The sequence below is a fragment of the Notechis scutatus genome, chromosome 5 (assembly GCF_049901735.1).
Source record: "Notechis scutatus isolate UNSWTSFEM ecotype Mainland chromosome 5, rNotScu1.2, whole genome shotgun sequence".
NCBI classification, from domain to species: domain Eukaryota; kingdom Metazoa; phylum Chordata; class Lepidosauria; order Squamata; family Elapidae; genus Notechis; species Notechis scutatus.
Window position 1 is genome coordinate 105,078,368 of NC_142013.1, and position 15,289 is coordinate 105,093,656.

Sequence of the window (15,289 nt, forward strand, 5' to 3'; positions counted from 1 at the left end):
TTTTTTCAGTGCCTCTGTAACTTCGAACGGTCATTAAATGAGTTGAGAACGACCTGTAGGATACATCTGTAGCTTTTCCTATCCTTTACTTGCCTCGAAAGAAGAAAGACGTAATCTGGGGTTTTCCTGAGACTTCTTGGTTCCACTAAACCAGCAAGTGGAAGTCATTTAGGTCATTTTTATCTAGGCTTCTAGTGCAGGGGTGTCAAACTCAATGCCCGCAGCCAGATCCGGCCCATGGGATGCTTAGATCTAGCCCTGCTCTGAAAACAGTAAAGGATTGGTCTGCAGTGGCTCCGCTAGTGAAAACGGAGCTCAGGAGGGCCACACGCTCCATTTTCACTGACAGAGGACTGCAGGAGGCTATCCTGGCCAAAAATGGGGCCCAGGGCAGCATGCATTACCCCTGTTGTGGTTCGCTGGCAGCAGGTGTGGATGGCTGAGGGCTCAGAGATTGAGGACTCAGATAAGGGGTCTGCGGGCGATGCAGAGATGGGGCCAGGATCATCAGGGAGTGGAACAGAGGTGGTATTCAGCAGGTTCTCACCAGTTCTGTAGAACCAGTAGTGGAAATTTTGAGTAGTTTGGAGAACCGGCAAATACTACCTCTGACTGGAGATTTACAGTAACCTTCCCCTCCCATCAAGCCACACTCACGGAACCAGTAGTAAAAAATTTGAATCCCACTACTGGAGTGGAATGCTGCCTTTGGAGATTGTGGAGGCTGGCAGCAGTGATGAAGAGGTCCCCGAGGAGCCCGTGCCCAGTGTGCGTACACTCATGGCTGCTCGAAGGAAAGAGCAGCTGCAGCAGCATGGGTGACTCGGGAGTAAGGCTGAAAGGTAATGGCTCCTCCCTGAGGAGGTAAAAACCAGCTGAGAAACCACAGTTCTTTGCAGAAGGCAAAGAAATTTTACACTCGAGCCTGGTGGAGACGTTAGGAATATTTGAATTGGTGTTTGGAGACTCTTTGTGTTGGAATTATTGCTTAGTAACATTATCTGGTGTTCTTGGCAGACTTGCAAAACCTTGGCAAGACTCTTTCTCATCGGAGCTAATTGGCTTGAAGCAGCCTTTTACCCGTGAAGGAATGGGATTTGTTAAGAAACATTAAAAGGTTGTGCTGTTACCTTTGTCTCGTGTTTGCTTCATTGGAACCAGGTTTGAGTCTGAACAGACCCCCAGAGTTCCATTTTCACTGGCAGAGGGTTGCAACAGGGCCCATGGGCACGCATGTGGTCCACCCGAGCTCCAACTTTTCTGGCAGATGGCCACACCCACCCCATCCCATTCACGCCTTCCTGAGATCAAACACAACCCTGATGCGGCCCTGAATGAAATCAAGTTTGACATCCTTGTTCTGGTGGATAATTTTCTTCTACCATGATGCACTGAAGACAGTGATTTCCATTCTTGATATTTACCAGAGAGTTTACTACAATTAATTCTCTGTGGTGCTTCACCTGAAGATGACCTAGAAGTTACAATTAATGCAAAATGATGTTTGTCCATTGTTGACTGGTGATAACCCCACTTGACCGAATAGTATTTAAACTATGGTAGAAGCATGGTTGCTGGCAGATCTCTGGACACAGTACTGTTAAGGACTTCATTATCTGCCCTACTCCAGGTCACATCTGCCTGACTTGTTAATCAGAAGAGTGTTGGGGCAAAGCTAAAAGGCACAAAAGAGTATTTTGCTTTCTCTAACTTTGGAATATCTTCCCTTCAAGCTTAAGATGGCTTCCACACTGCTAACACTTAAAAGAGTGCTACTGACATCTTTCCAGGGAATCTTTGGTGAGCACTTAAGTTGAAAGTAGTAAAAGGGTCTCCATATTTATTCTAATTGATTTAGTAGTTATTGGGTTCTTCTTTGCAGAGATCAGAAAGCAGATGGCATTCAAATTGATTGATTGATTATGTACCATCCAACCAGCAACAGTTGGTGACCATATAGATGGATTTTCTCCATGAAAATCTGTCCTTACCTTGATCCTTTAGCTCGGGGGCGGGGGCGTGGGGGTGGGTGGGTGGTCTGGCGGGGGGGGGGGGGGGGGGGGGGGTGGCGGTAAAGAGGGGGGGGGGGGGGCCTGGGGGGGGGGGGGGGGGGGGGGGGGGGGGGGGAGCTTTCCTAATAATTGGATATACTGGTGGGGGGAGGGGGACTGTTCCAGGAGAGTTTGATTAGTCTTTTGGAAGTTAAAGTTAAGACTCTGGAAATTGAAACTGAGTAGCAATTAATATATTCTTCCAGACCTAGAAAAAAAAAGAAAACCGTTTTTGTCTGGGATGGAAGAATAAAATATGAATCCCAAACTTTATTTCAGTTTGCAAAGGCATGTCCACATGATGTGAAATTTAATCTTTATTAAACTGCGGCATCATAGCCTTAAGTCAACTTCACAAAAGAAAGTTAGCAACATAAATAAAGTTTATTATGTCTCTCTCAATTTCATTTGAGATGGGATTAGCAAGTAATCAGAGAGAAACTGATTTATGTTCTCAACTTTAATATTAATTGATTCCCAATTACCACTTTAGAAGCCATGTCCGTGAATGTCTTTCCATTAGAAGACTGTAATTGTTTCCATTATTAATGATATGATCCTGTGGCAGCTGAATAATCTACTAATTTATGTTTCCTACTATGGTTTAAATTTCATTAATTTGATTAAACATTTACTATGTTTTACATAAAGCTCCAGTCTTCCCAAATGGGTCTTGGTTCCAGGCCAACTGAATTGGCCTCTTTAATATTTCATTTAATCTTGTTAATCTCAAACACAGGGATGGGTGGTGTTAACTCCCAATGGAAGGAAACCATAGCATCTAGCAGCCAAGAGCAACCCAACATGGGTCTTTATAGACATGACTTCTCCATATTCTCTATGTATTTTCTGAAAATTGTACTCTCATAACTGACCTATAGGATTTCTACTAACTATTTTATCATTAACATGCACCGGTGTTTAATACCTAAGAATTCAAGCTAATGTGAAGCGAAGGGGGCAGTCTTAGTGCATTTGTTCAACATTTTTGATCTTCAGGGAATATTTTTTTCTTATATCAACCTCTTCCTAAGAACTTCCATTAAAGAATCTGGGTCCATGACAGGTGATTATGGAGCACTGATTTAGATAATTTGATTTTTCAAATTAGGGTTGAAAAATCTAAGGTTTTGGTGCCATTGAAGGCAGTCTTGACGTGATGCCTGTGTAGCATCTTCAAAACAGACAGAAAAATAGCCTTCAAAACAGACAGAAAAATAGTAGCCATCCTAAGAAATCACAAAGATAAAATTGACTTGGAAAACCAAGGCATATATGAAGTCCCCTGTGCATCATGCCCGGCCACATACATTGGACAGACCAATAGAAGAATAAGTACCCGCCGGGATGAACACAAAAATACAGTAAAAAAGCTGGAACACACTTCCTCACTAGTCCAACACATGAAAGCAACAGGTCATAGCATCAACTTCAATGGCACCACTATAGAAAACCCCAGCCACAGAATTATCAGAGAAGCCATAGAGATTGAAAAAAAAATCTGAAAGCATGAATAGAAGAGATGATTCCACCAGACTGTCAATTATTTGGAAGCCTGCACTCAGAAACAAAAAAATCTCCACACCACAAGCCAGGCAAACACCTGGGCACAAACAGACTCCCACTGATACCTCCAACTCAAACACATCCCAACCAGGCACCCAGATGAAACCTAGCTTCCTAACAAATGATAGCTGTCCATTTACTCAGAGCCAAGCTGCACTAAAAGCCTCCAATACAGGAACACAATGTTGCCAGCCAATCAAGACAAAAAAAGCCACAAAACAGACAGAAGATATTAGAAACACCAATCAAGCAGAACACAGCAAACTCCAAGACCAATAAACACAGACCAAGACTCCCAACCAATCAGGATGAAGAAAAAACCATTCTGGCACAGCAGTAGGTTAGACCCAAATTTAAAATGGAAACGGCTGTGAAAGTCTGACTTGCAGATGAACACAATACAGAAGCCTGATGATGGCAGATGAGATTCTGCCGAAACGTTGCTACAAATTTAAAAGCACAACTATAATGACGTGGGAAAATACCCAAACAAAGCTGAATACCATACATGTAAGTACCCATGAAAACTTAAGAAAATACATATATGGTACAGTATTTAGACAATGGAAAGGAGAGGTGGATTAGGAGGCTGGGTTTAGGTACATAGAAATGCAGAAGAAAGTAGAAATCCATGGAAGTGAAAAGAATTCCAGTGGGATTAAGGGATGATTAAACATCAATGAATGCCAATTGGACTTACATCTCACCATCTCTGGATTTACCCTTAGAAACATTGTGCAGAAGCACTAATCAATGGTTGAAGATTAATGGTAGGACTAGAGTCAAATTCTATTTTATCTTCCACCTATTGGCTATTCCTACACACAGCAATCTTTGCAGACTTACAGATCACAACAAATAAAAGGAATAAATTGTGTGTGTTTTATTTTCAATGCACAAGAATTAAAACACAAAGGAAGCAGAAATAGGAAGACAGGGAGAAACATAGACCACTAATTTCTCTCTTCCCTATACAGCTATGTCAAGGTCTGCTATAAAAAGTACATATAATCAATGTAAGTGGAGCTATACAATATATGTAAGCACCGCGCAATTTTATTTGACTTTTCTTATTACTGATCAGACCCAGTGATATATTCTTAGCATGCATAATAAATGAATACTGTGATGGGCGGCTGAAAATGGTTTTTTCATTGTGACAGTTTCCCAATGAACTTGTGTTCTTTAAACACACTTTTAAATTGGCAGCAGCAGCAACAAAAATCCTACCAAATGTTCATATCAAAACTGTAGAGCCAATGAATTTCCAAGCACAAGGAAGAAAAGAGAAGAAAATAAAAGGGGACCTTTTAAACAATGCACTAAGAATATCTTTCTATCTTTCTATCTTTCTATCTTGCTATCTTGCTATCTTGCCATCTTGCTATCTGTCTGTCTGTCTGTCTGTCTGTCTGTCTGTCTGTCTGTTTATCTATCATCAATCTATCCATCTATATATTTATATCATCTATCTATCCACCCACCCACCCATCCATCCATCCATCCATCCATCCATCCATCCATCCATCCATCCATCTATCTATCTATCTATCTATCTATCTATCTATCTATCTATCTATCTATCTATCTATCATATATCATCTATCATCTCTACCTCTATCTCATCTACTTATATATCTATATCTACCTATCTATCATCTATCTACCGTCTATCCATCAATCATCTATCTATATATCTATCATCTACAATAATTCAAGGATTACAGCAAAAGTGATATGTATAATATTTATGAATGGCTGAATGTGTAAATTGTAAGCTTGTTCTTTCAAGACCAACAACTTATGTTAAGGTTTGCAGCCAGATAGACAATCAAAGGACCTTGTGCAGTTGTGTTGTCTTTTCTTAATAGGTTGCTTTGTGGTTGAGGGGATAAAACGGTTTCGTACAGAAGATATTTGGGTATTTACAGATGAACAGAAGCTTCTGATAATTACAGGGATTTCCACACTGGCCTTACCTCTTTTGTTGCCTGCAGCAATTTTGTTCCATCACACAACGTTCTCACTTCTTCTCACTAAAGGAGGATAAGGAAAGGAAAGAACAGTGAGAATAATGACAAAGGGGAAAAAATAGTGTTGAGAGAAAATTGCTTATCTTCATTCCTCCTTGCCTTTTTCTGATGACCATGTGAGGGATGTGTAAAGTCACTTCTTCAATTACCTCTGAAGTAGGAGGAAATGATACCTTGGCTTCAGGAAGGGACATCCCCAGAATCCGATGGAGTGCCAAACTGAACATTTCCATGAATGGGAAATTGCCCGCTCTGTATTTCTTGGGGAAAAAATATATATTCAAAACCAACTTTGCAGTCTCCTTTTGTGAAGCAGCAGATGAACCCATTTTCCCAAGAAGCATGGCATGCGAAAGAGATCATAGGGGTACTGATCTTGGAAGGAAGGGATTTCCGAAGAAGGGATCAAGAGCAGGAATTCTGGCTTCTCTTTCATAGTGCCGGTTCTCATATTCTATTCTATTCTATTCTATTCTATTCTATTCTATTCTATTCTATTCTATTCTATTCTATTCTATTCTATTCTATTCTATTCTATTCTATTCTATTCTATTCCATTCCATTCTACTCTACTCTACTCTACTCTACTCTAATCTATATTCCCAATCACACATGGCCAATAAAGCTATTATATGCTGTGCTAATCTATGATGTTAATCTATGCTAAGCTATACTATGCTATGCTATGCTATGCTATGCTATGCTATGCTATGCTATGCTATGCTATGCTATGCTTCTCTTATTCCATTCTATTCCTATCATTCCCTATCCCATTCTTGCCTTGCCTCACCTATCCTTCCCTAGCCTAGCCAAATCTATCCTGTTCTAGATATATTCTATATCAGGAGCCAATGGCTTTAATTTATACATTAGTACTGGCCCTTTATATATATGGCAGAGAACAAATGAAACTTCAATATTAGATAGATAGATAGATAGATAGATAGATAGATAGATAGATAGATAGATAGATAGATAGATAGATAGATAGATATAGATATAGATATAGATATAGATATAGATATAGATATAGATATAGATATAGATATAGATATAGATATATAGATATATATGGATCTTTGGTTATTCGGGTTTTCAAGACCAAGACTCCCAACCAATCATGATGAAGAAAAAAACATTCTGGCACAGCAGTAGGCTAGACCCAAATTTAAAACGGAAATGGCTGTGAAAGTCTGACTCGCAATATCTGACTCGCAATACAGAAGCCTGATGATGGCAGATGAGATTCTGCCGAAACGTTGCTACAACTTTAAAAGCACAACTATAATGACGTGGGAAAATACCCGAACAAAGCTGAATACCATACATATAGATACCCGTGAAAACTTAAGAAATATGTATGTATGTATGTATGTATGTATGTATGTATGTATGTATATACATACCTATACATGGAACACTTTGAAACCAACGCTCTAGACAAATCTGAACACAAACCCAAACTCTGGCTCCGATATGTAGATGACACTTTCGTAATTTGGCCACACAGGAAAGAAAAACTGGACAACTGCCTCACACATCTTAACAACCTACACCCCAAAATACAATTCACCATGGAAACAGAAACCAACAACGTCCCTTCCTGGACGTCCTAATTTACAAAAAACCCAATGGCTCCCTAGGACACACCATCTACCGGAAAAAAACACACACCAACTGCTACCTAAATGCACAATCCCATCACCACCCTGCACAAATCAACTCCGTAGCCAAGACCGTCATTTCCAGAACCAAACGCCTAGCTAACAAAGACCACCTGACAACAGAACTACACACCCTCACTAACGTATTAATTTCCAACGGATTCCAAAGAAACACTATCACCAATCTAATCTGAAAAGTGATACCCCCCCCAAAAAAACCAAGACATAGAACAAGACAACAGCATCGCACTCCTCCCCTACATCAAAGGCACCACAGACAAAATCAGCAAAATTCTCCCCAAACACAATATCAGGACAGCCTTCGGCACTGACCAAAAAATAGCCACCATCCTAAGAAACCCCAAAGACAAGATCCAGCTAGAAAACCAAGGAGTTTATGAAATACCATGCAACAATTGCCCAGCCACATACATTGGACAAACCAACAGGAGAATAAATGCACACATCGCAGAACACAAAAACGCAGTCAGAAGAGAAGAAAATACTTCCTCCCTCTTCCACCTTAAAGACACAGGACATGAAATTAATTTCGAAGGAACCAAATTAATATCCAACACTGAACACTCCAGCAAGAGAATAATCAGGGAAGCCATCGAGATAGAGAAACACCCCCATAACATGAATAGACGGGACGATACCTCCCACCTACCAGACATCTGGAAGCTAGCCCTCACCAACAAATGAGTCCCAGCCACGAAAACCAGCCCAAGCCCATCCTATAAACAAAGGACAACCACCATCCAGAAAACAGACCACAGCTGCCTCGCCAGCTGTCACACCCTCCGACCCCAAAACCAAACAAGCTGACACACACCAGGAACACAGACCCAGACCCCAAACTCGAAGTCAGACTAAAACCCAGAATGCTACATCACAGCCACCCGCTCAGTATATCATATCAAAAAATTCAGGAAATTATACCACAAGAGCTCAAGAAGTTGCAACACAGCAAATGACCCAGGATATCACAGCACAAGACCAAGGATACCACAGCAATAAGTCTCACAAGGTCATCATACAACTCATTACCCAAGCCATTAAAACACGAGAGGCTAATGGAAAAAATATCACTACAAAACAAACGACCCAGGAGATTACAGCACAAGATCCAGGATATTTCCACAACAAAATTCACAAGGCCATCACACAGCCCATTATACCAATATCAACTCCATCAACCAATCAAGAGGCAGCAGTGCAGCCAACCAGCCCAACACACCAGCCCCCACCACCAGTATTTATAGAGAGATGGCAGCTCTGATCACACACTGCTTGCACTGGCATGAAGCCGAAAGCACCACCCTGAGGATGGCGAGTGGGACCTCGCCGAAACGTCGCCAAGATACTCTTAATCTTACACGGGAAAAGCCCCGAACACACCTAGACCTACACACACACACACATACACAATATATTTGCTGAAAATATTGAAGTTTCATTTGTTCTCTGCCACCTTCTTATAGTAACAGTTTTTAGACTTTCCAATCAACCTTTCTAGGCCATCTGCATCATACAATGTTCTGTTGGCTAACGGTGAACTTGATATAGTTGGGCAACTGTAGTTCTTAGAAGCATGTGAAACATTTGGCAGATGACTGGTAATCATGCTGTGTTTGGACTAGGAGTCCAAACACAGCATGATTACCAAAAAGGAGAGAGTAAGAAGGAAGCCTCACTCTTCTCCCTGAGTTTCAGGCTTCCTTATAGATCTCTGCTGTTTGACTGTTAGCAGCAGATATGCTACGATTCAGAAAAAACTACTGAAATGAGAAAGGATTATATACATGACATATGTGTGGATATGGATTTGTGTAGCCACCAACATGTCATCTGAGGGTCCTCTCAATTGCTGAACTTAGGTTTATAACAGTAAATATTCCATAACACTATATGACCCATCTCATTTTTTCCTTATTTTTCATATAATCTTTCAGCCTTCTCAGTCTTTGTAAGCCAAAGTGACATGCTAAAAATAACAAACTCCCTGGATCCAGATGGTTTCCACTCAAAAGTTCTTTAAAAAAAACACACATATGAAATGGATATTGCAACTTCTCTTGAGAATCAGCATCTGTTCCCCAAGAGCAGACCAGGGCCAGGGTGACCCCATTTTTTAAAAAAAAGAGGGGGTGAGGAGTCAATAAAGAGAACTGAGCCAATTTGCTTAACATCTGTTCCAGGCAAAATGACTGAAAAAGCCACTAGAAAAAAATATAAGCTATCACAAAGACATTTGAGGCTTGCAGCTTCCATAAAGGTGAGAATTTTGGAGCCAAACCTCTGAACGTTATGGAGGGGGTCCAGCAAACTGCATGCAATACAAGGCTGACCTTCCCCCCCTCAAACTATCTTTGCCAAAATCTATCTCACTCAAAACTCTAAATCAAATTTAATTGCTACTGGATAACTAATATCATGTCATGAACTGATGCTTGCTAAAAAAAAAAAGAAATACAAATCGGTATCGTATGACTCAAATTGTTATGTAAGCACCAAGTTACTTAATAATTACAGGAAAGTCCCATGACAGAAGAGAGAAAGATGGGATTCAGCAAACCATTTCTGTCTTCCCCAGGACTTTACTACATTGGGTGGAAATTCGTAGGTGGGACATTTGTCATTGGAGATGTCCCACAATGGAGGAAACATTTCCAGCAGAGAGATCATTTCTATGGAAGGTAGTCATAATCAAGAAGGCTAAGGGAGGTTTTCATGTTCCACCAAAGTTCAGGAAGCTCCAACATTTTTTAAGGCTCAAATTAATCCTTAGTTTCCAGATGTAGACTAAAAGCTTCAAATCATCATGGAGCTAAGGATTTTTAGTTCTTCTCCCATATCAATCATTCTGCAAGTATTTCTTTCATACCATCAAGTGTTCCCTTCTCCCTCACATCCTTCGATTATCTTCACTGTGTTGGAAGAAATGTCCTTCTGGGTTCAGTTCCAAGTGGGAAGAAAGACGTTGGAAACATGAAGGCTGCTTGGAAGGATGGTTTAATGGTGAACAGGACCACATGGGTTTTAGGTCCTGGGCAGCTGAACACATGGAGTGGAGAGTGAAATATATTTAGACCATATTAATGTAAGAGATTTTGAGAAATAGGAGTTAAGTTTTCTCTTCTAGACCATGGAAAGTTAATCTCTCTTCGATGGGAGTGCTCTCTTCCCAAAACCCAATTCCATCAAGAGTGCCTTACCAGAAAAAGAAGTTTCAGACTCCAAAGACTTTGCCCCCAGCTCTAAAGATTTTAAGCTATCAAGAGATTTAATCTGAATTTTCCTGAAATCCAACGGACACTTGACAGAAGAGAAATATGTGAAAAGTCCTCAAGTATTAAGGAAGAAAATTCCTTGGCAGATATCTGAACAACTGTACAATCTCTGAAAATTTAATTAATGGAACATCCCAGAGAAATACCCTTTAAAAACAATATATCCAAATGTCAGTGAATAATGTCAAGTTTATTTGGAGAAAGAAGAACAGGAAATAATATACAATGTGTGTGGAACAATGGCAACTGCGCTTTAACATGGCTAGATATATTTAACCTGGTAGGGACAACCCAAGTGGTTAAAGCATGGCTAGATTTCCTTGCAGAGAGGATAAGGATTCCTTGCAGAAAGGAAAGCCTCTTTTTTATGTGAGGCTTCACATAATTTTAGAGTAGTAAGACAGGCAACCTTTTAAAAGGTCATATCTAGTTTGGCTCTGACTTTTCCTGTTGCAACCTTCATTCGGTTTTCATGTAAGCTCTTGTAGGATTCTGTTTTCTTATGCTTCTCTGCATTTTAAGTGGCAAAAATTCCAATTGTATTTTAAATTATATTTTATCCAATGCCATTTTTAAAATAGTTTTTATCAGATTTTAATAAATGGAACTCTGCACTTTAATATGGCCCAAGGGCTAATCAATAAAGCAAAAATGAAAATGAAGTGGCAAAAAATTAAAAGTTAGTACAGGCACTTACAACAGCTCATTTAGTGACCATTGAGAGTTACAATGGCACTGAAAAAAGTGGCTTATGACTATTTTTCACACCAATGACCATTGTGCGATTCCCATGGTCATGTGATCAAAATTCAGACGCACAACAACTGACTCACCTTTAGCCTGGTTGCAGTGTCCTGGAGTCACATGATCCCCTTTGGCAACCTTCTGACAAGCCAAGTGTCATGAAATTGGACAAAACTTTAAAAAAGTCTCACTTAGCAACATAAATTTTGGACTTCCTTGTGGTCATAGGTTGAGGGCTACCTGTAACTTGTTGGAGTAAATTCACACTAATCATAACCTTTTTTTTCCTCATTGAAATATATCCCCCCGTCACAAACCAGAGAGGTACTAATATTATATTAACTTTAGCATGTTGTTATGCTCTATCCATGCCGTTCTGGAGGGCTGATATAAAATGTTCCATATGAGCTGAGATTTGGCCCTGTGGACAATGGACATTGAAACCACAGTTCATGTTCTGTTGTATTGCCTCTTCTATAGGGACACACAGACTCATAATATCTTACCTGACTAAATGTCTATGGAGATTCTTAATCATCCAGGTCATGGTTGTCCCAAAGGTGCTTTTTTCAAGAGGCAACTGGACTTTCCAGTTTTTCTATGGAGATATTTTTGATTCTCATCCAAGAAGCTTCTTCTGCTCTTAGATGAAAAACAAAATGTCTTCAAAGAAAAAAACGGAAAGCCCAGTTGCCTCTTGAAAAAAGCACCTTTGGGACTTAGCTGACTAAATATCTAAATATCCCAGAAACTCTGATCATTTTTATCTAAAACTATTTTTGTCAGGTCAATATGGTTCAGTTTTTCTGAACGTAGCTAAGTTTTGTTTACAGTTTGTGTAAAATTAGGTAGACTTGGGTCACCCATTGTTTTTACAATCAATTGTAATATATTTGCTATGCCTTAATGTTTCATTTTTAGGGACTGGCCCATGACTGTAATAAAGATTGAACTGAATTTAAATACATCTTTGTTTAGCAAAATCTGTATAAATTTACAGCAATCCATACCAATTCGACACATCCCCTCTAATATTATTAGCAGAGCTATTCATCAGCATACATTTTCATACCTTCATTTCAGCCTTTGCAAACATGTTAATATTCTGGCTTTTGCAAACATTGCAATCTACTTTGTTACATGTGTGTCTTCATCAGACAACAGAAAAATCATTGTTTTTCCATTTGATAAATATTTACATGCCTTTTGCCGGGGGGGTCCTAGGCATAGTGGATTATGCACTAAAGTACAGTATATGTTATTTTTGAGGAATTACTGCTATCCCATGTGTTAAACACTTGCTGAATTTGAAAGCCTTTGACTTTTGTGATACACACAATTTGGTGACTTCACACTTAGATTGCTGCAGAAGTCTTTTTGTGTTCCTTATTTCTCCCATGTTCCAAAACCCAGTTGAACCATTCTAGATAGAAGAAGAAAGAAGAGGAAGGAAAAAATAAAAATAAGAAATCCAGGCCAGCCTATTCACAAATAAAACACCTTCAGCTCCAGTTGATGGGATTAAGAATTTACATTCACCCCCCCTTACCCAAATTTTAAGGACATCTTTTAGGGCAGGTGTCACCAACCTTTTGGACCTCAGAGACCACCAAACTCATAATTTTAGATCCCAGGGACCACTAATGGGTTCTGTGGGTGTGGCCTAATTTGTGGGTGTGGCTTGGTGGTCATGTGACTGGCTGGGCATGGCTTGTATGTAAACATTATAAATATTTATATAAATATTGATTTTTTTATAAAAAAGAGCAACTTTTACTCAAAATCAGGCAAAGCAGACAGATTGAGTTGCTCACAGAATCATTCAGTGATCTATCTATCTGCCATCGGCTAGCTCAGTCTCTCAAATTTGCTTGCCGTGAGTCTGCACTGAATTTGCTTGCAAGCAAACCTTCAGTCCTAAGGGAGGTTCAGCTGTACTTGAAAGCAGAGCTGAAGATCTAAAGACTAGCTAGAAAGCAAGAAATCCAACCATTTCCCTCTTCCTAGCTAGTCTAAATCTCCTGGCACAGCAGAACAGATGATGGTCGGAAAAAGGAAAAATAGCAATTTAGCAGGCAAGTTTGCAGGGGAAGGAGTGAGTGGGCAGGGAGGGTTCCCGCAGGCCATGTGTGCGGCGCAGCCTTGTGTTTCTGCACAGACTGGATTAATTGCTTTGGGGGGGGGGACTGCTTTGGGGGTGAGATTTCTCTGTGGCCCACCAAAATTTTCTCAAGGCCCACCAGCGACCGTTGTTTTAGGACCTAATAGAATTAACCCACCACCATTAAAATAGCAAAAGGCAGAAGGCTCACTACATTGCACAACCCCCTGCAGCATCTCAGAACCCTCTAAAAATCCATGTACTCATCAAACCAATTTGTCAGCTGTCCCCGAACTACATGCTGCTGTTGGTTATGCTCATCCATAAATAGAGCCCTTCTTTCCAATCAGCCTCCAGTTTATTTCCAGTGTCTTTCTCCCAGATTGGAACTGAATCAGATCTTTCTTCCAACAGTGGAAAGCAGCTGAGGACAAGAAAATGGTAGTCACATTAACAAGGCTAACAGGAGCTTCTCTTTCAGCCCTAAGAAGGAGGCAAACCACATCTGAAAAACCTTGCCAATCTCCAGGCGATAGTCTACTCTAGATAATCCCCAGGAGTTTTGACTGAATGAATTAATGTTGGGATAAAAATGGATGCAATGTAGCTCTCCAGATATTAAGAGCCGCGGTGGTGCAGTGGTTAGAGTGCAGTTCTGCGGGCTACTTCTGCTGACTGCTGGCTGCTTGCAATTTGGCAGATCTCACCAGGCTCAAGGTTGACTCAGCCTTCCATCTTCCAAGGTCAGTAAAATGAGGACACAGATTGCTGGGGACAATATACTGACTCTGTAAACAACTTAGAAAGGGCTGTAAAGCACTATGAAGCAGTATATAAGTCTAAGTGCTATTGCTATAGCAGTCCCTTAAATATACTGTTTGTATACATTTCTAGGTAATTTTTGGGCAAGTTCCTAATCCAAGATGGAGCCATAAAATACAAATTTCTAAAATCCTTGGGGAACAATGTCCAGGTTTTATAGATTTAGCTGACAATTCTAATTGATGGAGTTTGGGTTTTTTTGGCAAGCTGCCTTAATGGGTAGAATACTTACAGAGTGCATTCTATTTTGGCTCAAAGTCTCAGGTGTATGATTACCATGTATTTGCTAAATCCATCTTAGTTATATTTCCATTATTGTTATGCTCTATGGAAAGAAATAATACACAGTCCAGGCAGTTAGCAGCCTGTATTTAACATAATTCCTAGTATTAGTCCTTTATCTCTGAAATCACTTTTCAGGGTAACTTTCTTTGGCAGTTAGAAAAGACAGATGGCTAAGCATAAAAATTGCCAATCAAGTCAGAGGACAATACAGCGAGGCTGGGGAAGAAAGAGAAGAAAAGAAATCCTCTAAGGATGGCACATCAAGATTACAAGGGCACTATTAATTAAACCTGGAAAAAAACAACACAATTGCTTACATGTTGAGGGAATGAGAACAATCTACAGTAAACAAGAGGCCAAAACTGATGAGTGTGCCAAAGTGTTATTTTAATTAGCAGAATTTCAAGTGTGAGATGAGTACAGGATATTCTTCATTGCTGTAAATCTTCAGACAGCCCAGCATTTAGGCTGAATTTTCTGCTTTCTCTAACTCCAGGAATACAGCATCAGCAGCAACAATGACAAACAAACAAACAATTTGTCATCGTAATAGAGACTGTAGAGTTTGATATTTGGGGGTGGGCCGAGATGCCTGCTTTAAAGGTTAATTGTGTTAGTAAATATTTCACATGTGCTAATTTACTAGGTTGTAAAATTTGACTGCTGTATCAGGGGGAAAAAAAGAATAAAATAAAATCCCCATGCCACCTTGCATCAGAATTCTTCTGAT